The 24,477-nt window shown below is 50.6% G+C and overlaps 1 protein-coding gene across 1 annotated transcript in view; it reads right to left on the bottom strand.

The window, feature by feature from the left end:
• The window catches only part of btk (Bruton agammaglobulinemia tyrosine kinase), a 407,843-nt gene that overhangs the window by 197,017 nt on the left and 186,349 nt on the right, over positions 1-24,477 (bottom strand). The window lies entirely within an intron of this gene.

Genomic DNA, 24,477 nt, shown 5'->3' on the forward strand with positions numbered 1-24,477 from the left:
CGTTCCAGGTCCCGAACTTCATTTTAAAGGGTGGAAGATGCCTGTGCGTGAATTCTTTTAACGTGGGGTGGCCGTTGCACACCAGCTACCACACGGGCTTGACAGAGCAAGGTCTTGGTCCAATGGCACATATACACACAAACACACTTACACTCATACACACACACTCACTCACATTCACACAGATGCACACACTCATTCACACAGATGCACACACTCATTCACACACACTCACACACACACTCATATACACACTCACACTCACTCACATTCACACAGATACACACACTCATTCACACACACTCATATACACAGATATACTCACACTCATTCAGACACGGGAGGAGAGAGGGGAGGGGGACAGAGAGGAGGAAGTGATGGGGGGCTTGATGAGTGGCAACAGGGTATTAAAGGTGAGGGGGTGGGGGGCGGGTTCCAGTAAGCTACCTTTCACTCTGGCAGGACTGCAGTAGCAGCACATTGGGGAGTGAAGCTGCTTTCTCTCCCCCCACACTCTGGATGTCATTTCTGGGCATGAGGGGAACCTGTGGTTCACGAGTGGGGGGTGGGTGGGGGGGCATCTCCTCTCCTGATACCAGCCGGTGTGGGAGGGTGAGTTCCTGGCCATTGGATTTCAGTGCTGGAGGGTGGTAGGAGCTATCTGTCCCTCCCTTTCGCCTGGCCCAAGCATCGAATATTGAGCTCAGTGTGCAGGCAAAGTGAAGGGGAGGGGAGGGGAAGTGCAAATAGCTAAATCATTGGGAAGGCAAAGGTGAGAAACACACAGAGAAAGAAGGATTGGGGGGGTCCATTACACATTGAGGCCAATATTTATCCCTCAGCCAGCTTCACTCGAACAGATTCCAGGTCTCTGGTTATTATCGCACGGCGGTTTGTGTGCAAACTGGCTGCCGGGTTTCCCACATTACAACAGTGACTACACTTCAAAAGTACTTCATTGGCTGTAAAGCGCTTTGGGACGTCCTGAGGTCGTGAAGGGTGCTATCGAAATGCAAGTGGTTTCTTTTTTTGCCTTATCTTTAGGAGAGCGAGAAGCTGAGGGGGAATTTCCACACTAAATAAAACCAGTCAACATTTGTTTGCATATGCAAATCAGCCAGGTATTAACGGTCATGGAAACCAGACTGGCTGCAACCAATTCTAAGAGAAATTCTGACTCCATACTGCTTTTGGTACAAGGTGGTAAATGCCTTTCTTTTATTGGTAACCCAGGAGGAATGGTCCAGACACCCAAGCAGTGCACAGAGGCTGGTGGGAGTGGGAGAGCAAGTGGGGCGAGTCAGGAGGTGGTGATCAGAGAGGCCAAGCCTGTCGATCGTAGGCAGAAGGGAAGATGGAGGGAGGGGGCATGGCAATCACAACACAGAAACCCACACACAGCACCGTTCGCCCGCCATTAACGTCATTGATTTGAATATTATGGGATGCGTGCACCTGAAAGTCTGATTCGTGGCGCTGACAGGCAAGGCTCCCTCGATCGCAGCCCGGGCTCGTGAAGTGAACCACTCACAGTGCAATCTCAAAGGAACCTCCTGGCCTCAAAGTTCACCGTGGCATATGGGAGGGACATCTCATTCAAATCTTGCCAAGGGCACACGATCATTTTAATATGTAAATGCAGTCTGCGATGCTGCTGGCCGTTGTCTCTCACTGAACCTCAGCACCAGTTCAAGGCTTCCACTTCCCTTTTTTCACGGTCTGCTGTCCCCTCCAGTTATAGAAGGCGACAAACAGCAAGCTGCAACTAGCTGAGCCAAACACAGCTCAGACTCACATCTGGACTCAGGATGTCCAAAATTAGCTGCTCAAAACACCCGCTTCAAGTAGAGATTTTTTTCTGGCGCTGATCAAGGTGAGCAATATCAGTGAAATAGACACACCCATTAAAGGGTATCTGTGTCGGCATCAAACACTCCCAGGGCAGGTACAGCACGGATTAAATACAGAGTAAAGCTCCCTCTACACTGTCCCATCAAACACTCCCAGGGCAGGTACAGCACGGGTTAGATACAGAGTAAAGCTCCCGCTACACTGTCCCATCAAACACTCCCAGGGCAGGTACAGCACGGATTAGATACAGAGTAAAGCACACTCTACACTGTCCCATCAATCACTCCCAGGGCAGGTACAGCACGGGTTAGATACAGAGTAAAGCTCCCTCTACACTGTCCCATCAAACACTCCCAGGGCAGGTACAGCACGGGTTAGATACAGAGTAAAGCTCCCTCTACACTGTCCCATCAAACACTCCCAGGGCAGGTACAGCACGGATTAAATACAGAGTAAAGCTCCCTCTACACTGTCCCATCAAACACTCCCAGGGCAGGTACAGCACGGATTAGATACAGAGTAAAGCACACTCTACACTGTCCCATCAATCACTCCCAGGGCAGGTACAGCACGGGTTAGATACAGAGTAAAGCTCCCTCTACACTGTCCCATCAAACACTCCCAGGGCAGGTACAGCACGGATTAGATACAGAGTAAAACTCCCGCTACACTGTCCCATCAAACACTCCCAGGGCAGGTACAGCACGGATTAAATACAGAGTAAAGCTCCCTCTACACTGTCCCATCAAACACTCCCAGGGCAGGTACAGCACGGGTTAGATACAGAGTAAAGCTCCCGCTACACTGTCCCATCAAACACTCCCAGGGCAGGTACAGCACGGATTAGATACAGAGTAAAGCTCCCTCTACACTGTCCCATCAATCACTCCCAGGGCAGGTACAGCACGGGTTAGATACAGAGTAAAACTCCCTCTACACTGTCCCATCAATCACTCCCAGGGCAGGTACAGCACGGGTTAGATACAGAGTAAAGCTCCCTCTACACTGTCCCATCAATCACTCCCAGGGCAGGTACAGCACGGGTTAGATACAGAGTAAAACTCCCTCTACACTGTCCCATCAATCACTCCCAGGGCAGGTACAGCACGGGTTAGATACAGAGTAAAGCTCCCTCTACACTGTCCCCATCAAACACTCCCAGGGCAGGTACAGCATGGATTAGATACAGAGTAAAGCTCCCTCTACACTGTCCCATCAATCACTCCCAGGGCAGGTACAGCATGGGTTAGATACAGAGTAAAACTCCCTCTACACTGTCCCATCAATCACTCCCAGGGCAGGTACAGCACGGATTAGATACAGAGTAAAGCACACTCTACACTGTCCCATCAAACACTCCCAGGGCAGGTACAGCATGGGCTAGATACAGAGAAGCATAGAAAAAAATAGGAGCTGGAGTAGGCCATTCGGCCCTTCGAGCCTGCTCCGCCATTCAATATGATCATGGCTGATCCTCTATCTCAATACCATATTCCAATCTCTCCCCATACCCCTTGATGCCTTTTGTGTCTAGAAATCTATCTACAGGAAACTCTTTTTTATCCGGCACCGACGGGACCGCCGTGGTGCCGGTTGATCAAAAAGTCCGGATTACAGAGAGGTATACTTACCAAGGTACGAGAGCCCCGTACACGGCCACAGGTGCAGGAGCCCCGGTTACACGGCACTTGTGCAGGAGTCCCGGTTACACGGCCACAGATCCAGGAGTCCCTGTTGCATGGCCACAGGTGCAGGAACCCCAGTTACACGGCCACAGATCCAGGAACCCCAGTTACATGGCCACTAATATATAGTAAAACTTACCTGAACCTACTCCTGAATTTTGCCGGTTAAGAGAGATTTCTGGATATTTAGGTGCTGGTTAAAAGAGGGTTTCCTGTATTTCCTTCTTAAATATATTCAGTGACTTGGCCCCCACAGCCTTCTGTGGTAGAGAATTCCACAGGTTCACCACCCTCTGAGTGAAGAAATTTCTCCTCATCTCAGTCCTAAATGTCCTACCCCATATCCTGAGACTGTGACCCTTCGTTCTAGACTCCCCAGCCAGGGAAAACATCCCCCCTGCATCCAGTCTGTCTAGCCCTGTCAGAATTTTATACGTTTCAATGAGTTTCCCTCTCATTCTTCTAAACTCTAGGGAATACAGACCTAGTTGACCCAATCTCTCCTCATACGACAGTCCTGCCATCCCAGGAATCAGTCTGGTGAACCTTCGATGCACTCCCTCTATGGCAAGTATATCCTTTCTTAGGTAAGGAGACCAAAACTGCACACAGTACTCCAGGTGTGGTCTCACCAAGGCCCTGTACAACTGTAGTAAGACATCCTTGCTCCTGTACTCAAATCCTCTTGCAATGAAGGCCAACATACCATTTGCCTCCCTAACTGCTTGCTGCACCTGCATGTTTGCTTACAGTGGCTGGTGTACAAGGACACCCAGGTCCCTTTGTACATCAGCATTTTCCAATCTATCACCATTTAAATAATACTCTACCTTTCTGTTATTCCTACTGAAGTGGATAACTTCACATTTATCCACGTTATACTGCATCTGCCATGTATTTGCCCACTCACTCAACTTGTCTAAATCGCCTTGAAGCCTCTTTGCATCCTACTCGCAACTCACAATCTCACCTAGTTTCGTGTCATCAGCAAACTTGCAAATATTACATTTGGTTCCCTCATCCAAACAATTGATATATATTGTGAATAGCTGGGGCCCAAGCACTGATCCCTGCAGTACCCCACTAGTCACCGCCTGCCACCCTGAAAAAAAAACATTTATTCCTACTCTCTGTTTCCTGTCTGTTAACCAATTTTCAATCCATGCCAGTATATAGCCCCCAAACCCATGTGCTTTAATTTTACACACTAACCTCTTATGTGCGACTTTATCAAAGGCCTTCTGAAATTCCAAATACACCACATCCACCAGTTCTCCCTTATCTATTCTACCAGTTACATCCTCAAAAAACTCCAGTAGGTTTCTCAAACACGATTTCCCTTTCATAAATCCATGTTGACTTTGTCTAATCACGTTGATATTTTCTAAGTGTCCTGTTATCACATCCTTTATAATAGACTCTAGCATTTTCCCTACTACTGATGTTAGTCTAACTGATCTGTAGTTCCCAGTTTTCTCTCTCCCTCCTTTTTTAAATAGTGGGGTTACATTTGCCACCCTCCAATCTGTAGGAACTGTTCCATAATCTATAGAATTTTGGAAGATGACAACCAATGCATCCACTATTTCCATGACTACCTCTTTTCGTACTCTGGGATGCAGATTATCAGGCCCTGGGGATTTATCGGCTTTCAGTCCCATTAATTTCTCCAGCACTATTTTTTTACTAATACTAATTTCCTTTAATACCTCCTGCTCACTAGACCCTTGGTTCCCTAGCATTTCTGGGAAGTTATTTGTGACTTCTTCCGTGAAGACAGAACCAAAGTATTTGTTTAATTGCTTTGTCATTTCCTTGTTCCCCATTATAAATTCTCCCGTTTCTGACTGTAAGGGACCTACATTTGTCTTCACTAATCTTTTTCTTTTTACATACTTGTAGAAGCTTTTACAATCCACTTTTATGTTCATTGCAAGTTTACTCTCATACTCTATTTTTCCCCTCTTAATCAATCTCTTGGTCCTTTTTTGCTGAATTTTTGCTCCCAATCCTCAGGCTTGCTACTTTTTCTGGCAACTTTATATGACTCCTCTTTGGATCTTATACTATCCTCAATTTCTTTTGTTAGCCATGGTTGGGCCGCTTTTCCTTTTGTGTTTTTGCGCCATAAAGGAATGTATAACTGTTGCAATTCATGCATTCGTTCCTTAAATGTTAGCCATTGCCTATGCACCGTCATGCCTTTTAATGAAGCTCCCCAATCTATCATAGCCAGCTCACTCCTCAGACCATCATAGATTCCTTTGTTTAGATTTAGGACCATAGTTTCAGATTCGACTTCTTCACTTTGAATTCTAATACAGCGTAAAGCTTCCTCTACACTGTCCCATCAAACACTCCCAGGGCAGGTACAGCACGGGTTAGATACAGAGTAATGCTCGCTCTACACTGACCCATCAAACACTCTCATGGCAGGTAAAGCACAGATTAGATACAGAGTAAAGCTCCCTCTACACTGTCTCATCAAATGCTCCCGGGGCAGGTACAGCACGGGTTAGATACAGAGTAAAGCTCCCTCTGTACTGTCCCAACAAACACTCCCAGGGCAGGTACATCATGGGTTAGATACAGAGTAAAGCTCCCTCTGTACCGCCCCATCAAAAACGCCCAGGGCAGGTACAGCACAGGTTAGATATAGAGTAAAGCTTCCACTACACTGTCCCATCAAAAACTCCTAGCACAAGGACCACACAGGTTAGATACAGAGTAAATCTCCCTCTGCACTGTCCCATCAAACATTCCCAGGGCTGGTACAGCATGGGTAAGATACAGAATAAAGCACCCTCTGTACTGTCCCATCACATGCTCCAAGGGCAGGTAGAGCATGTGTGAGATACAGAGTAAAGCTCCCTCTGCACTGTCCCATCAAACACTCCCAGGGCAGTTACAGTACAGGTTAGATACAGAGTAAAGCCCCCGCTACACTGTGCCCATCAAACACTCCCAGGGCAGGTACAGCATGGGTTAGTTACAGAGTAAAGCTCCCTCTACACTGTCCCATCAAACACTCACAGGGCAGGTACAGCACGGGTGAGATACAGAGTAAAGCTCCCTCTACACTATCCCCATCAAACACTCCCAGGGCAGGTACAGCACGGGTTAGATATAGAGAAAAGCTTCCTCTACATAGTCGAATCAAACACTCCCAGGACAGGTATGGGGCATGGGTTAGATACAGAGTAAAGCTCCATCTACAATGTCCCATCCAACACTCACATAGCAGGTAAAACACAGCTCAGATACAGAGTAAAGCTCTCTCTACACTGTCCCATCATGCACTTCCAGGACAGGTACAGCACGGGTTAGATACAGAGTAAAGCTCCCTCTACACAGTCCCATCAAACACTCCTAGGGCAGGTACAGCACGGGTTAGATACAGACAGAGGGACAACCACTAAATATAAGAAAAGAGTATATATAAATTATATGAAAGTATATTTATACACTCAGGGATATATCTGTGTTTACACTGTATGGATAGATCTGTATTTTTGTGAACAAACATGAATGTTTTTCGATGCTTTGGCAACATAAGATGTAACTTGTCATCATGCCAATAAAGCGATTTGAATTGAATTGAATTGAATTACAGAGTAAAGCTCCCGCTACACTGTCCCATCAAACACTCCTAGGGCAGGTACAGCACGGGTTAGATACAGAGTAAAGCTCCCCCTACACTGTCCCATCAAACACTCCCAGAGCAGGTACGGTATGGGTTAGTTACAGAGTAAAGCTCGCTCTTCACTGCCCTCATCAAACACTCCCAGGGTAGTTACAGCACGAGATGGATATAGAGAAAAGCAACTTCTACACAGTCGAATCAAACACTCCCAGGGCAGGGACGGGGCATGGGTTAGATACAGAGTAAAGCTCCCTCTACAATGTCCCATCCAACACTCACATAGCACTAAAACACGAGTCAGATACAGAGTAATGCTCCCTTTACACTGTCCCATCAAACACTCCCAGGGTTAGATACAGAGTAAATTGGTGGGGTGGTAAATAGCGAGGAGGGTAGCCTCAGTCTGCAGGATGATATAGATGGGTTGGTCAGATGGGCGGAACAGTGGCAAATGGAATTTAACCCTGAAAAGTGTGAGGTGATGCATTTTGGAGGGACTAACAAGGCAAGGGAATACACAATGAATGGTAAGACCCTAGGAAAGACAGAGGATCAGAGGGACCTTGGTGTGCATGTACAAAGATCCCTGAAGGCAGCAGAACAGATGGATAAGGTGGTTAAAAAGGCATATGGGATACTTGCCTTCATTAGCCGAGGCATAGAATATAAGAGCAGGGAGGTTATGATGGAGCTGTACAAAACGCTGGTTAGGCCACAGCTGGAATACTGTGTGCAGTTCTGGTCACCACACTATAGGAAGGATGTGATTGCTTTGGAGAGGGTGCAGAGGAGATTCACCAGGATGTTACCTGGGCTGGAGCGCTTCAGCTATGAAGAAAGACTGGACAGGCTGGGGTTGTTTTCCTTGCAGCAGAGAAGGCTGAGGGGGGACCTGATTGAGGTGTATAAAATTATGAGGGGCATAGATAGGGTAGATAGAAAGGAACTTTTTCCCTTAGTAGAGGGGTCAATAACAAGGGGGCATAGATTCAAGATAAGGGGCAGGAGGTTTAGAGGGGATTTGAGGAAGAACTTTTTCACCCAGAGGGTGGTTCGAATCTGGAACTCACTGCCTGAAAGGGTGGTAGAGGCAGGAACCCTCACAACATTCAAGAAGCATTTGGATGAGCACTTGAAACGCCATAGCATACAAGGCTACGGACCAAAAGCTGGAAAATGGGATTAGATTAGACAGGGCTTGATGGCTGGCGCGGACGCGATGGGCCGAAGGGCCTCTTTCTGTGCTGTATAACTCTATGACTCTAAAGCTCCCCCTACACTGTCCCATCAAACACTCCCAGAGCAGCTGCAGCATGGCTTTAGATACAGAGTAAAGCACCCTCTACACTGTCTCAGCAAACACTCCCAGGGCAGGTACAGCACGGGTTAGATACAGAATAAAGCTCCCTCTACACTCTCCCATCAAACGCTCCCACGGCAGGTACAGCATGGGTTAGAGACAGAGTAAAGCTCCCTCTACACTATCAAATCAAACACTCCCGGGACAGGTACAGTTGGGGTTAGATACAGAGTAAAGCTCCCACTACACTGTCCCATCAAACACTCCCAGGGCAGGTACAGCACGGGTCAGATACAGAGTAAAGCTCCCTCTGCACTGTCCCATCAAACACTCCCAGGGCAGGTACAGCACGGATTAGTTACAGAGTAAGGCTCACTCTACACTGTCCCATCAAACACTCCCAGAGCAGGTACAGCACAGGTGAGATACAGAGTAAAGCGCCCTCTACACTGTCGCATCAAACACTCCCAGGGCAGGTACAGCACGGGTTAGATAGAGAGTAAAGCTCCCTATACACTGTCCCACCAAGCACTACCAGGGCAGGTACAGCACAGGTTAGATACAGAGTAAAGCTCGTTCTACACTGGCCCCATCAAACACTCCCAGGGGAGGTATAGCACGGGTGAGATACAGAGAAAAGCTCCCTCTACACTGTCTCATCAAACACTCACAGGACAGGTACAGCACGGGTTAGATGCAGAATAAAGCGCCCTCTACACTGTCCCATCAAACACAACCAGGGCAGGTACAGCATGGGTTAGATACGGAGTAAAGCTCCCTCTATACTGCCCCATCAAACACTCCCAGGGCAGGTACGGGGCATGGGTTTAGATACAGAGTAAATCTCCCTCTACACTGACCATCAGACACTTCCAGGGTAGGTACAGCATGGTTTAGATACAGAGTAAAGCTCCCTCTACACAGTCCCATCAAACACTCCCAGGGCAGGTACAGCACGGGTTAGATACAGAGTAACGTTCCCCCTACATTGTCCTATCAAACACTCCCAGAGCAGCTACAGCATGTGTTTACATAAAAAGTAAAGCACCCTCTACACTGTCTTAAAAAAACACTCCCAGGGCAGTTAAAGCAGGGGTCAGATACAGAGTAAAGCACACCTTACACTGTCCCATCAAACACTGCCAGGGTAGGTACAGCATGGATTAGATACAGAGTAAAGCTCCCTCTACACTGTCCCATCAAACACTCCCAGGGCAGGTACAGCACGGTTGAGATATAGAGAAAAGCTCCCTCTACACTGTCTCATCAAATACTCACAGGGCAGGTACAGCACGGGATTAGATACAGAATAAAGCTCCCTCTACACTCTCCCATCATACACTCCCAGGGCAGGTACAGCACGGGTTAGAAACAGGGTAAAGCTCTTTCTACACTATCAAATCAAACACTCCCGGGACAGGTAAAGCAGAGGTTAGATACAGAGTAAAGCTCCCTCTACACTGTCCCCATCAAGCCCTCCCATGGCAGGTACAGTACAGGTTAGAAACAGAGTAAAGCTCCCTCTACACTGTCCCAACAAAAACTCCCAGGGCAGGTACATCATGGGTTAGATACAGAGTAAAGCTCCCTCTGTACCGCCCCATCGAAAACGCCTAGGGCAGGTGCAGCACAGGTTAGATACAGAGTAAAGCTCCCTCTACACTGTCTCCATCAAACACTCCCAGGGCAGGTACAGTACGGGTTAGATACAGAGTAATGCTCCCTCTACAGTGTCCCATCAAACACTCCCACGGCAGGTACAGCATGGGTTAGATACAGAGTACAGCTCCCTCTACACTGTCCCCATCAAACACTCCCAGGGCAGGTGCAGCATGGGTTAGATACAGAGTAAAGCTCCCTCTACACTGTCCCCATCAAACACTCCCAGGGCAGGTACAGCACGGGTTAGATATAGAGTAAAGCTCCCTCTACACTGTCCCATCAAACTCTCCCAGGGCAGGTACAGCACGGGTTAGATATAGAGTAAAGCTCCCTCTACACTGTCCCATCAAACACTCCCAGGGCAGGTACAGCATGAGATTAGATACAGAGTGAAGCACACTCTACACTGTCTCAACAAACACTCCCAGGGCAGGTAAAGCACGGGTTAGATACAGAGTAATGCACACTCTGCACTGTCCCATCAAACACTGCCAGGGTAGGTACAGCACATGTTAGATACAGAGTAAAGCTCCCTCTACACTGTCCCATCAAACACTCCTAGGGCAGGTACAGCATGGGTTAGATACAGAATAAAACACACTCTACACTATCCCCGTCAAACATTCCCAGGGCAGGAACAGCACAGGTTAAATACAGAGTAAAGCTCCCTCTGCACTGTCCCATCAAACACTCCCAGGCCAGGTACAGCATGGGTTAGATATAGAGTAAAGCTCCCTCTACACTGTTCCATCAAACACTCCCAGCCAAAGTACCGCACGGGTTAGATAAAGAGTAAAGCTCCCTCTACACTGTCCCCATCAAACACTCCCAGGGCAGGAACAGCACGGGTTAAATACAGAGTAAAGCTCCCTCTACACTGTTCCATCAAACACTACCAGCCAATGTACCGCATGGGTTAGATACAGAATACAACACTCTACACTGTCCCCGTCAAACATTCCCAGGGCAGGAACAGCACGGGTTAAATACAGAGTAAAGTTCCCTCTACACTGTCCAATCAAACACTCCCAGGGCAGGTACAGCACGGGTTAGATATAGAGTAAAGCTCCCTCTACACTGTTCCATCAAACACTCCCAGCACAAGTACCGCACGGGTTAGATACAGAGTAAAGCTCCCTCTGTACTGTCCCATCAAACACTCCCAGGGCAGTTACAGCATTGGTTAGATACAGAGTAAAGCACCCTCATTACTCCATTACCATCTCCTTTTGCCTAGCACCATCATCACTTTTGGGGGATAAATTCGGTATCGCCCCGCTTGGGGCGCTAGTATTGGCGGTACGCAAAGTTTAGCGCCAGGCACAACTTATCGCCACCTCAAGCGATATTGGGTTGCAGCGCCCCTGAAGGGGATTGCGGCGCTAAATCAGGCGCTGCACGGTACTCTTAAGGCGCTAACCCGGCCGCGCTACTCAATTTCTTGGCGGCTGGGCGCAGCGCAGGTGCTGTCAATAATCGATTTCCCCGAGACACACTGGCGCCGGCCAGCTCTTAAAGGGGCGGGTCAATTAACATCAGCAGCCACACTCTACGCCTTGTAGGCCTCAAAATCGGCGGTGACCTACCTGTGGCGTTCAAAACTTCCAATGGAGAGTGTCAAGCAGAGAGCGGAGTGCTTTAGCGATGGGGCATTGGATGATCTGGTTGGTGCAGTGGAGCGCCGGCGAGCTGTGCTGTACCCCGAGAATGGCAGGAGGCCTCATCAGAGCGAATACCGCAGAGCTTGGAGGGATGTTGCCCAAAGAGTCACCTCCAGCAGCGTGGTGCCCAGGACTCCTGTGCAATGCAGGAAGAAGTTCAACGACCTCACTCGGGTCGTTAGGGTGAGTGCCTTTTTCACATTCATCTTCATCCCTCCATCTGCACCTGACTTTATGGCCAGAGAGTGCGCAAAGTCCCAATGGCCATCTGCCAGCCAGCACAAATGACCCTTTCTGGAAACACACACGCACATTCAGCTCAGTGCATAATGTAAGGGCTATTCGACCATGGGGGGCATGTAATGTCAGCTCAGGGCACCATGTTTCATCACTTTCCGTCCTTTCTCCTGCAGGCCAAGCTGGCCAGGAACCGTAGGGAGCAGCTTCGTACCGGAGGAGGCCGGCCTCACCTGCAGATCTTCACAGACCTCGAGGAGCGAGTCCACCAGATTGTTGGAAGCCAGATGAGTGGTCCTGTCACCTCTGGAGCTGCCGACCCCATTGTGCACAGCGATGGTAAGGTCATCACCTTTTTGAGCTCTCTCCTTCCACTTGTTCCCCCCACCAGCATGCTTTTTCACTTTGGACCCAAGTCAGTGCATTGCAGCACTCATGCATCCCTTGCTGCCACCCTGTCCTTTCGCTAAAGCCACTCTTCAACCTCCCTGCTTTCAGATGCTGCATCACCAGCTCGGGAGCCGGGCCCTCAAGCTGTCACTGCCACTGACTCCGGAGGCGACGAGCAGGAGGAAGCCGAACCATCCCTACCACCCTCAGGCGAGCCAGCCCCTCTGCAGACTGGGGAGACTACTTCCCTGGAGGGGAGCGGGGGGGAATGCGCTGAGGAGGAAGCAGTTCCAGGAACCAGCGGGCTGCAGCAACGCAAGGGGGGTAGGGAAGCTCGGGGGCCGTCTCCCCGGAGGGCGAGTCAGGTCGCGAGTGCTGCTGCACAGAGCGCAGAAGAGGTGCGTGCCCTCGCAGAAATGAGCGCCCAGGCTGGGCTGAGCCACACTGAGCTCATGGCTGCAGTGGCAAGGATGCCTGAATCCATCGAGACACTGGCAAGGAGTGTCCAAGACTTCGGCGCAGCACAGGCAAGGAGTGTCCAAGACTTTGGCGCAGCACAGGCTTGGAGTCTCCAAGACTTCGGCGCAGCACAGGCAAGGAGTGCGCAGGACTTCGGGACAGCACTGGAAAGGACTGTCCAGGGCTTCGGGACAGCACTGGAAAGGACTGTCCAGGGTCTCGGGACAGCACTGGAAAGGACTGTCCAGGGTCTCGGGACAGCACTGGAAAGGACTGTCCAGGGCCTCGGGACAGCACTGGAAAGGACTGTCCAGGGCCTCGGGACAGTACTGGAAAGGACTGTCCAGGGCCTCGGGACAGCACTGGAAAGGACTGTCCAGGGCCTCGGGACAGCACTGGAAAGGACTGTCCAGGGCTTCACCGAAGCACTGGCACCTGCCACGCAACTGCTGAGTGCTGCCACGCAGTCACTCGCTGGTCTAATGCAGACGCAGATTGAGGCCACACGACCACTGACTGCTGCCACCCTCGCTGGATCAGGCAGGAACACCCGGGGCCCTTGCAGCACCACAGCAGGCCAGCAATCTGTGGACCATCCGATTGCTGCGCATGCTGTGGTGCTGCCCCGTCAGAGTGCCAGTGTGTCGGCCGACCAGGGAGCTGCTGTCCGCTCTCAGGATGACAGCATTCCTGATGCCACCGCTGGCACATCTCCACTGCAGCTGCCACCACCTGCAGGACAGACTGCTTCCACCCATGCACAGATGGAGCAGTCAGCAGCCGGGCCATCCAGGCCCAGAGGTCATCCAGACCGTCCCTCAGGGGCATCTGTGCTTTCGGACAGTCAGCAGGCCTCCCCCAGCCTTGCTACAGCCACTGGGGTCCCATTACAGAGGAGCTGCAGGGAGGGAAGGGGCCAATTTCGCAAGAGAAGCAGATCACCATCAAGGGGGAAAGAGTAGAAGGTGCTGCTGAAACGTCTTATTTGTAGAAATCAAGGCCGAGGATGCTGGTCTGAATGTTAGTTATGTTCTGGACAGTCTCCCGGGTGTGCGAGCCACTTATGTGTCAGTGTGTTAGTTTTGCTTTCAGTTGCCATTGCTTTGTCTTGTTGGAAGGAAGCACATTTTGTACAATAAAAAACTTTCTTTATTTACAATGGCCATGTCTGCTATTTACATGCATTTTGCCCTTCACAGGCTTTGGGGTATCAGAACGGTTCCATTCGTCTTCTTGGACTGTCAGCATGCATTCCGTGAGGCCTAGAAGCGACTTCTGATCAGCCTCTGATGGACGGCCCTTCCCGTTTGTGCCTCCCTCCCATCATGGTCCTGCTCCTCCTCCTCCTCCTCCTCCTCCTCTGCTGGTGCTTCAATGTCTGGTGGCATTGGCTGGGTCCGTAGGATAGCGAGGTTATGGAGCATGCAACATACAACCACGAAGTGGGAGTCATGCGAGTACTGCAGGGCTCCTCCGGAATGGTCCAGACAGCGGAACCGCTGCTTCAGCACGCCGATTGTGTGCTCCACAATGTTCCTCGTCGCCTGATGGCTCGCATTGTAGCGTTCTTCAGCAGAGGTGCTGGGCGAACAGAGCGGGGTCATCAGCCACGGGCACAGAGGATAGCCCTTGTCCCCGAGAAGCCAGCCTCCTGGGTGAGCCGGGGCCTCGAAAAGGTCTGCAACAGAAGTCTGGCGCAGGATGAAGGTGCCGTGGCTGCTGCCTGGGAACTGTGCATTCACTGCGAGCATCAGCTGTCGGTGGTCACAGACCAGCTGGACATTCAAGGAATGGAACCCCTTGCGGTTGCAGAACTCCTCCGGATTCAATACAGGCACCCGCAAAGCCACGTGCGTGCAGTCAATGGCACCCTGCACCCTGGGGAAGTCCGCTATTGCTGCGAGGCCCTCTGCGCGCTCCCGCTGCTTGTCCGGGGTCATTGGGAAGGAGATGTACTGCCGCCTCCTTTTAAACAGGGCATCAGTCACATGACGGATGCAGAAATGCACCGCAAACTGTGAGATGTTGGCTATGTCCCCTGTTGCGGCCTGAAAGGAGCCGCTTGCGTAGAAATTTAGGGCAACAGTCATCTTCACAGCCACCGACAGAGATGTCCTGCACCTTATCTGAGGCTGCAGATCTGGCTGAAGCAGGTGGCACAGCTCAGTCACCATCTCCTTTCTAAAGCGCAGCCTTCTGACACACTGCTCCTCCGACATGTTCAAGTAGGAAAACTGCTGTCGGAAAACCCTGGCAGCGTAAGGTCTGGTGTGGCGACGTCTGTTGGCCCTCCTCCGTCTGGCCATGCCTGCCCCTCTCTCCCTGAGCCTCTGTGCCCTTTCCAGATGATTTAGCAGCAGGACGTTCCCCTCCAATGCAGCCCCCATAAGTGCGCACAGAAAGTCTCCCCGTTTGATATGCTCACCAACAGCAAGGTGATGGTCAGAAGGCTGAAGTTCTTCTGCCAGCGATGGCTCAGTGGTGAAATGGCTCTCAGTGTGCAGCTCAGCAACTCTCTCTAACTCTTGAATAGTTGTGCTCCAAAAATGGCTGCCGCTTTTATACCACAGCAGTCCCCTTTAAAGAACGTCCCCCCAGCCCCACAGCGACTGGGGAACGTTCCAGGTAAGCTGTCCTTATTAGTGCCAGGCGGAACGGAGGGGTGCACCACTGAATTTCCGGTCCGGGGCGCCCAAAAGGCGTTGCAGACTGAAATGACGTTATGATCTGCCTGCGTCCGTGAGAAGGCGCTAAGGTTTAGCGCCGGCGCAAAATGTCCACTCAATATGGGAGGAGGCGCAGGGTTCGCTGCGCCCGGGCGCTAGTTGGTTACCGCCCCACTTCTCGGCCTCTTTAGGCGCTAATGGGTGGCGCAACAAACCGAATTTCTCCCCCTTTTGTCTCTTAATCTCTCCTGTCTTCCATCCTCTCACAGAACTTCCCATTTGTTTTTTCATCTCCTCCCCCATTTCCCTGCCCCTGCACTTGCTTAAAAACCTGTTCTATCTCCAGCTTTTTCCAGTTCTGATGAAGGGTGATCGACCTGAAACGTTAACTCTGTTTCTCTCTCCACAGATGCAGTCTGACCTGCTGAGTATTACCAGCATTTTCTGTTTTTATTCCCTCTACACTGTCCCATCAAACACCCGCAGGGCAAGTAGCACACGCGATAGATACAGAGTAAAGCTCCCTCTACACTGGCCCAGCAATCACTCCCAGGGCAGGTACAGCACGGATTAGATAAAGTGTAAAGCTCCCTCTACACTGTCCCATCATACACTCCCAGGGCAGGTACAGCACGGGTTAGATACAGCGTAAAGCTGCCTCTACACAGGCCCATCAAACACTCCCAGGGCAGGTACAGTATGGGTTAGATACAGGATATTGCTCCCTCTACACTGTCCCATCAAACTCTCCCAGTGCAGGTACAGCATGGGTTAGATACAGAGTAAAGCTCCCTCTACACTGTCCCATCAAACACTCCCAGGGCAGCTACATCATTGGTTAGATATAGAGTAAAGCACCCTTTACACTGTTTCATCAAATAATCCGAGGGCAGGTACAACATGGGTTAGATACAGAGTAAAGCTCCCTCTACACTGTCTCACCAAACACTCCCATGGCAGGTAAAGCACGGGTTAGATACAGAGTAATGCTCCCTCTACACTGTCCCATCAAACACTGCCAGGGCAGATACAGCACACGTTATGACAGAGTAAAGCTCCCTCTACACTGTCCCGTCAAACACTCCCAGGGCAGGTACAGCACGGGTTAGATACAGAATAACGCTCCCTCTACACTCTCCCATCATACACTCCCAGGGCAGGTACAGCACGGGTTAGAGACAGAGTAATGCTCCCTCTACACTATCAAGTCAAACACTCCCAGGGCAGGTACAGCACGTGTTAGATGCAGAGTAAAGCTCCCACTACGCTGTCCCATCAAAAAATCCCAGCGCAAGGACCGCACGGGTTAGATACAGAGTAAAGCTCCCTCTGTACTGTCCCATCAAATATTCCCAGTGCCAGTACAGCACGGGTTAGATAGACAGTAAAGCTACCTCATTACCCCATTACCATCTCCTTTTGCCTTGCACCATCATCCCTTTTGTCTCTGAATAACACCTGTGTTCCATCCTATCACAGACCTTCCCATTTGTTCTTCCCTCTCCTCCCCCGTTTCCCTGCCCCTGCACTTGCTTAAAAACCTGTTGCATCTCCAGCATCTTCCAGTTCTGACGAAGGGTCATGGACCTGAAATGTTAACTCTGTTTCTCTCTCCACAGATGCTGCGTGACCTGCTGAGTATTGCCAGCATTTTCTGTTTTTATTCCCTCTACACTATCCCCATCAAACACGCCCATGGCTGGTAAAGCACTGGTTAGATACAGAGTAAAGCTCCCTCTACATTGTCTCATCAAACACTCACAGGGCATTACAGGATGGGTTAGTTACAGAATAAAGCACCCTCTGTACTGTCCCATCACACGCTCCAAGGGCAGGTAGAGCATGGATTAGATACAGAGTAAAGCTCCCTCTACCTCTGCACTGTCCCATCAAACACTCCCAGGGCAGTTACAGTACAGGTTACATACAGAGTAATGCTGCCTCTACACTGTCCCATCAAACACACTCATGGCAGGTAAAGCACGGGTTAGATACAGAGTAAAGCACAATCTACACAGTCCCATCAAACACTGCCAGGGCAGATACAACACACGTTATGACAGAGTATATCTCCCTCTACACTGTCCTGTCAAACATTCCCAGGGCAGGTACAGCACGGGTTAGATACACAATAAAGCTCCCTCTACATTCTTCCATCATACACTCCCAGGGCAGGTACAGCACGGGTTAGAGACAGAGTAAAGCACCCTCTATTCTATCCCATCAAACATTCCCAGGGCAGGTACAGCACGTGTTAGATGCAGAGTAAAGCACCCTCTATTCTATCCCATCAAACATTCGCAGGGCAGGTACAGCACGGTTTAGATAGAGTAAAGCTCTCCCTACACTTTCCCATCAAACACTCCCAGGGCAGGTACAGCACGGGTTATATACAGAGTAAAGCTCCCTCTACACTGTCTCATCAAACACTCCCAGTGCAGGTACAGCATGGGTTGGATACAGAGTAAAGCTCCCTCTAAAATGTCCCATCAAACACTCCCATGGCAGGTAAAGCACAGGTTAGATACAGAGTAAAGATCCCTCTACACTGTCCCATCAAACACTCCCAGGGCAGGTACAGCATGGGTTAGATACAGAGTAAAGCTCCCTCCATACTGTCTCATCAAACACTCCCAGGGCAGATAGAGCAAGGCTGAGAAACAGAGTAAAGCTCCCTCTACACTGTCCCATCAAATACTCCCAGGGCAGGTACAGCACGGGTCAGATACAGAGTAAAGCTCCCTCTACACTGTCCCATCAGATAATCACAGGGCAGGTACAGCACGGGTTAGATACAGAGTAAAGCTCCCTCTACACTGTCCCATCAGATAATCACAGGGCAGGTACAGCACGGGTTAGATACAGAGTAAAGCTCCCTCTACACTGTCCCATCAGATAATCACAGGGCAGGTACAGCACGGGTTAGATACAGAGTAAAGCTCCCTCTACACTGTTCCATCAAACAGTCCCAGGGCAGGTACAGCACGGGTTAGATACAGAGTAAAGCTCTCTCTACACTGTCCCATCAAACACTCCCAGGGCAGGTACAGCACGGGTTAGATACAGAGTAAAGCTGCCTCTACACTCTCCCATCAATCACTCCCAGGGCAGGTACAGCACGGGTCAGATACAGAGTAATGCTGCCTCTACACTGTCTCATCAATCACTCCCAGGGCAGGTACAGCATGGGTTTGATACAGAGTAAAGCTCGTTCTACACTGTCCCATCAATCACTCCCAGGGCAGGTAGAGCACGGGTTAGATACAGAGTAAAGCTCCCTCTACACTGTCCCATCAAACACTCCCAGGGTAGGTAGAGCACGGGTTAGATACAGAGTAAAGTACCCTCCATACTGTCTCATCAAACACTCCCAGGGCAGATAGAGCAAGGCTGAGAAACAGAGTAAAGCTCCCTCTACACTGTCCGATCAACACTCCCAGGGCAGGTAGAGCACGGGTTAGATACTGAGTAAAGCTCCCTCTACACTGTCCCATCAAACACTCCCAGGGCAGGTACAGCACGGGTTAGATACTGAGTAAAGCTCTCTCTACACTGTCCCATCAAATACTCCCAGGGCAGGTACAGCACGGGTTAGATACAGAGTAAAGCTCCCTCTACTCTATCAAATCAAACACTCCCAGGGCAGGTACAGCACGTGTTAGATGCAGAGTGAAGCACCCTCTATTCTATCCCATCAAACATTCCCAGGGCAGGTACAGCACGGTTTAGATAGAGTAAAGCTCTCCCTACACTTTCCCATCAAACACTCCCAGGGCAGGTACAGCACGGGTTATATACAGAGTAAAGCTCCCTCTACACTGTCTCATCAAACACTCCCAGTGCAGGTACAGCATGGGTTGGCTACAAGTAAAGCTCCCTCTAAAATGTCCCATCAAACACTCCCATGGCAGGTAAAGCACAGGTTAGATACAGAGTAAAGATCCCTCTACACTGTCCCATCAAATACTCCCAGGGCAGGTACAGCACGGGTCAGATACAGAGTAAAACTCCCTCTACACTGTCCCATCAAAGAATCGCAGGGCAGGTACAGCATGGGTTAGATACAGAGTAAAGCTCCCTCTACACTGTCCCATCAGATAATCACAGGGCAGGTACAGCACGGGTTAGATACAGAGTAAAGCTCCCTCTACACTGTCCCATCAGATAATCACAGGGCAGGTACAGCACGGGTTAGATACAGAGTAAAGCTCTCTCTACACTGTCCCATCAAACACTCCCAGGGCAGGTACAGCACGGGTTAGATACAGAGTAAAGCTGCCTCTACACTCTCCCATCAATCACTCCCAGGGCAGGTACAGCACGGGTTAGATACAGAGTAATGCTGCCTCTACACTGTCTCATCAATCACTCCCAGGGCAGGTACAGCATGGGTTAGATACAGAGTAAAGCTCGTTCTACACTGTCCCATCAATCACTCCCAGGGCAGGTAGAGCACGGGTTAGATACAGAGTAAAGCTCCCTCTACACTGTCCCATCAAACACTCCCAGGGTAGGTAGAGCACGGGTTAGATACAGAGTAAAGTACCCTCCATACTGTCTCATCAAACACTCCCAGGGCAGATAGAGCAAGGCTGAGAAACAGAGTAAAGCTCCCTCCACACTGTCCGATCAACACTCCCAGGGCAGGTAGAGCACGGGTTAGATACTGAGTAAAGCTCCCTCTACACTGTCCCATCAAACACTCCCAGGGCAGGTACAGCACGGGTTAGATACTGAGTAAAGCTCCCTCTACACTGTCCCATCAAACACTCCCAGGGCAGGTACAGCACGGGTTAGATACTGAGTAAAGCTCCCTCTACACTGTCCCATCAAACACTCCCAGGGCAGGTACAGCACGGGTTAGATACAGAGTAAAGCTCCCTCTACACTGTTCCATCATACACTCCCAGGGCAGGTACAGCACGGGTTAGATACAGAGTAAAGCTCTCTCTACACCGTCCCATCAAATACTCCCAGGGCAGGTACAGCACGGGTTAGATACAGAGTAAAGCTCCCTCTACACTGTCCGATCAATCACTCCCAGGGCAGGTACAGCATGGATTAGATACAGAGTAAAACTCCCTCTACACTGTCCCATCAGATAATCACAGGGTAGGTACAGCACGGGTTAGATACAGAGTAAAGCTCCCTCTACACTGTCCCATCAAACACTCCCAGGGCAGGTACAGCACGGGGTTAGATACAGAGTAAAGCTCCCTCTACACTGTCCCATCAAACACTCCCAGGGCAGGTACAGCACGGGTTAGATACAGAGTAAAGCTCCCTCTACACTGTCACATCAAACACTCCCAGGGCAGGTACAGCACGGGGTTAGATACAGAGTAAAGCTCCCTCTACACTGTCCCATCAAGCACTCCCAGGGCAGGTACAGCACGGGTCAGATACAGAGTAAAGCTCTCTCTACACCGTACCATCAACACTCCCAGGGCAGGTACAGCATGGATTAGATACAGAGTAAAGCTCTCTCTACACTGTACCATCAATCACTCCCAGTGCAGGTACAGCACGGGTTAGGTACAGAGTAAAGCTCCCTCTACACTGTACCATCAAACACTCCCAGGGCAGGTACAGCATTGATTAGATACAGAGTAAAGCTCTCTCGACACTGTACCATCAATCACTCCCAGGGCAGGTACAGCACGGGCTGAACAGAGAGTAAAGCTCCCTCTACACTGTACCATCAAACACTCCCAGGGCAGGTACAGCATGGATTAGATACAGAGTAAAGCTCCCTCTACACTGTCCCATCAAACACTCCCAGGGCAGGTAAAGCACGGGTTAGATACAGAGTAAAGCTCTCTCTACACTGTCCCATCAAACACTCCCAGGGCAGGTACAGCACGGGTTAGATACAGAGTAAAGCTCCCTCTGCACTGTCCCATCAAACACTCCCAGGGCAGGTACAGTACGGGTTAGATACAGAGTAAAGCTCCCTCTACACTGTCCCCATCAAACACTCCCAGGGCAGGTACAGCACGGGTTAGATACAGAGTAAAGCTCCCTCTACACTGTCCCATCAAACACTCCCAGGGCAGGTACAGCACGGGTTAGATACAGAGTAAAGCTCCCTCTACACTGTCCCATCAAACACTCCCAGGGCAGGTACAGCATGGGTAAGATACAGAGTAAAGCTCCCTCTACACTGTCCCATCAACGCTCCCAGGACAGGTACAGCATTCTCCCCTTTACCTCACACTTCATTCACCCACTGCGTACCTGAGGATGATTCCAGCCTGTGTATTTGTGCCCCTAGATCTCTCTATTTCGCCGTTCTTTGCAGAATCTTACCTGTTACCATTTAATTCCTTTCATTTTCTATTTCCAATTATTTGCCAAACGAGAGACAGTGAGATATTCCATTTCTTGGAGGTTTAAGTGTATCGGACTGTCAGAGGCGCAATATATCAGACACAAGCTCTAGTTATTGTCCAGGCTCTGCCATTAGTCTTCTGCCTCCTCTCACCCCCCTACAATTGGCTGTGATCAGCACTCAATCTTGCCTCAATAAGTTATTACTTTTGTAAGTGTGAAAGTGTTTGGGTTTGTTACAGTTAGATTTACAGTTCTCAAACAGTGGGGGGGATTTTAACTTTGTGCGATGATGTAAAGTGGGTGATACTGAATTTGCCGCCCATGACTGATATTTCTCTTCCATTGACAAGAACATCGAGCTGGGCGTAAATTGAGTGGACAGTTCAATATCACTCACTACGCGCCCTCGCCTAAACTTAAAATGACACCATTTTAAAAAGCTTTGTATGTTGCTGGTGAATTTTGTCCCCTGGCATATCAGAATCCCTGCCACCATCCGATGACAAAACCTCTTTTAATGTCCTCCAAACTTGAACACAAGAGAAGTGGTAAAATTGTTTCCCCTTTCATCCCAAGTAAAACCTCTCAGACACCTCCTGAGAAACGACCACTGTTTCCATTGTGGAAAGTCTCCCTGTAGGGAAATGTTGATCCGGGGTCAGACAGTGACTCCTTTATTCGATGCAAATTGACTTTCCACCACTGCATGTTCTTAAAAATTCAATCACATAGAATCCAACGTACCCAGGAAGCTCAGATAGAAATATATCGAGTCAACAGACAGAAGGATCAAGTATCAATGGAAAATCACACAGAAGGATTGGAGATGGAGGGACAGATGCTGAGGGATTGGAGATGAAGGGATAGAGACAAAGAGGGGGAGAAATTCAGTGGAGCTGCAAACGGGGCGCCAAGCTCGCCTGGGCGCCGGAATTAGTGCAGCGATCAGAACAGTTGTGACCGCCGGAAATTCAGCTTGAACGCCCCAAGAGGGACACGGGGCGAGGCTCGAGGCGCTCCGCGTCCCTTTTAGGGCGCTGAAACTGAATATCGCAGCGCAACGTGTTGCAGCGCCACACGCTGCGGCATGGCGCGCTGCGGTACTGCAGGCCTTCCTCCCATTCTTAAGGGGGAGGGGCCTGCACCAGCGCAATCACAGATCGCGAGTGCCGGCAAAAGAACCCGGCACCAAGAAGTGCCGGGCTCTCGGAAAACAGCCGGCACTGCCGCGGGGGGAGATCAGGAGGCCGGGGATGGAGGTGCTGGCAGGCGGCCGCCAAAAAAAACGGGTGCCCCGCACCTCCACCTTAATTTGCGCCACTGCCGCCACAGGTAGGCCCCGTGAACCGGACGCGATTTGCGAACGGCGCTACCGAATATTGAGATCGGGGCGGTAGCGGGGCGCTACGCACACCGATGACGTCATCGGTGGCGGCGCAGCGCAACAGGCTAACGCCGCCATTAGCACCCCAGCAAAATATCACGGGAGCCGTGGCCAGTGGCGCTAAAGCCACTGAGTGCCCTCTTTAGGCAGTAACTGGTGGCGCAGCCCACCGAATTTCTAGGCCAGAGAGATTTGAGATGGACGGAGGGAAACAGGGGGATTGGAGATGGAAGGTTAGAGACAGAGAGTTCTTTAGAAATGATGGGGGAAAAATTTGATGGCGCGCCCTTTGGGGCGGTAAAATTAGCGCCCTGAAAAAGTTTGCGCCCCTGCGCCGTAAATTCAGTGATAGCGCCCCAAGCAGGAGGCGGGGCTACTGGAAGCGCTTCCCCTCCTTCCTGGGGCGCTACCAGTGAATACCGCGGCGCTACATGGAAGAGCGCCACACGCGTCGGCACATAGCGCCGTGTCATTGCAGGCCTCACTCCCCTTGTTAAAGGGGAGGGGCCTAGCGCTGCACGCACCATGACCCTGCTGGACCAGCGGGGAGCGGGTGCCGGGAAAATTGCCCGACACTCAAAAGGAGCGCCAGGCAGAGTGATCGCGGCCGGCACCCCAAATAAAAAATGGGAAGGGGGCAGGTGCTGGCAGGCAGCCCAAAGAAATTGCTGCCCAACACCTGCCCTTTAAGTAGCGCTGCCGCGGCTGCAAAAACACCCCCTGACCCTGTCGGACATATCGTCCGGCGATAGGTCAGGGGGCGCAACCCAAGGTTGCGGATGGGGCGTGAGTGGGGCGCTGTGCATGGCGATGACGTCATCGCTGGCGGCGCAGCACCGCAGGACATTACCAGCTACCGCCGCTGCTAACCTGCCGCTGAATTTCACGGGAGGTGTTAGTGGCGCCACGCCTGGGCGCTAGGCGATTTGGGCCCCGTTAGTGCTCCCCGGGGGCGCCAACGGGAGGCACAAAGTAACCCAATTTTTCCCCTGTTGTTTTTTATTAATTCATGGGATGTGGACGACGCTAGCAAGACCAGCATTTATTGCCATTTCCTAATTATTTGAGAATGTGGTGGTGGGCCTTCTTCTTGAACCGCTGCAGTCCGTGAGGTGAAGGTACTCCCACAGTTGCTGGGAGTTCCAGGATTTTGACCCAGCAATGATGAAGGAACGACGATATATATCCATGTCTGGATGGTGTGTG

This window comes from Somniosus microcephalus, chromosome 1, assembly GCF_052327205.1.
Source record: "Somniosus microcephalus isolate GS21.2 chromosome 1, FLI_Smic_1.0, whole genome shotgun sequence".
Lineage (NCBI taxonomy): Eukaryota > Metazoa > Chordata > Chondrichthyes > Squaliformes > Somniosidae > Somniosus > Somniosus microcephalus.